The following is a 1,755-nucleotide window of genomic DNA, read 5'->3' on the forward strand; positions in this document are numbered from 1 at the left end:
ATTTTTTTGTTACCAACTTCATCAGCTGGATAAGCAGCTATCTCCACCAGGAGTTGCTTGATATGTTTGTTGACAGAATAAGTTGAAATTACAAAATATGCTGTCATGGTGACAAAATGGGGTAATATGAGTGACACACAATTTTGCAGACAAATTGATGAACTTTCAAAACATGATATGATTGGCAATTTGTTGCGAATGATACAATTGTATGGAAAGCCAACGGGGTCAAAATTCTTAATTTGTAACTTGTCAATTTGTAACTTGTAACTGTGTGATTTGTCAATTTGTATATTGAAGTTTTGTAACATGTCGATTCGTAAATTGTCAATTTGTAAATTGATGTTCTGTAACTTGTCAATTTGTATATTGATGTTTTGTAAATTGTCGATTCATAAATTGTCAATTTGTACATTGATGTTTTGTAACTTGTCCATCGCTATCGTAAATTGTCAATTTGTATATTGATGTTTTGTAACTTGTCGATTCGTAAATTGTCAATTTGTATATTGATGTTTTGAAACTAGTGGATTCGTAAATTGTCAATTTGTATATTGATGTTTTGTAAATTCGTTAAATGTCAATGTGTGAAATATCGATGTGCAAATGGAAGTTTTTAACGACCTTGATTGGTAACATACAGCCCTTGAACGGGCGGCTTGTTAATAATGTCAATGTGCGAAATGTCATGCTTGTATTATGCTAACGATCATTATGACGACAGATGGCGCTCAGTTTCTTCTTTGGTGTATAAGCCTCCTGTAAGAAGGAAAACTCCATATGGAATATATATACTTAAGTAATTTTAATCAATTAGTTACAGCAAATGCGTCTAAAAGAAATCAATACAAAAATTGCATGTTTACAGGATCCCAGTTTTATTTTGTTTACTGGCGTGGACTTTCGTTCGAGACGGAAACTATATAAAAATACATCCCGACTAGTTCAGTCCCTACGCGACGTAATTGATCTCTCTTATTTGCGAGGTAAATGAAATAGTCTTTGGTCATTACGACTGGATTATTCAGGTAAATACAATCAGGAGATGTGGTAATAAACCGTATGATTGCCAATGAGACAACTATGGCCAACAAAGCAAAGTTCAAATAAAGTCGATGTAAGCAGGTATAGGCAACCTACGACCTTCAACAATGAGGAAACTTAATACCATATAGTCGGCTTTAAAAGGCTACATCATTACTGTAAAACCCAGGTTCTAGTTACAGTACAGCCTGTGACATTCTCTTAATTATGTCCACCCTCTTGCATTTATTGGGGTCATAAAACATAGGTTGATGTTTTATCTAATAATGTTACCTGTTGTAATCAGTCAGGGTTGAGGTTTCAACTTGTATGTTTCTTTAAAATTAACCTGTACAGGTAACTTATCTTTCTTTAAAATTGACATTTCACCTTGTTTTGAAAATGTAGAATAAGACATTGTTTTAGTCTTTGTTAATTAATATTATTTTTTGATTTTTCTGTCTTTTGAATTAATTAAAATTTATTTTTTTATTTTTTTATTTGTTTTTATTCATTTTTGTATGATTTTGTTTCTTATTCTTTAAATGTCTTCTTAGTAAGGATCTTGAGAAGCAAAAAGACAAATGTGTCAAAGATAAAGTTATTGACTAGCATTTAAAAGACAACAGGCTTTAATTAATTTTTTTTAAAAGTAAAAAAAAAAAAAAATGTACATGATGTTCATTGAATTTAATTGTTTATTTGCATTATTTAATGAATTATCATTAATAA

Source organism: Mytilus trossulus, unplaced genomic scaffold (genome assembly GCF_036588685.1).
Source record: "Mytilus trossulus isolate FHL-02 unplaced genomic scaffold, PNRI_Mtr1.1.1.hap1 h1tg000103l__unscaffolded, whole genome shotgun sequence".
Classification (NCBI taxonomy): Eukaryota; Metazoa; Mollusca; class Bivalvia; order Mytilida; family Mytilidae; genus Mytilus; species Mytilus trossulus.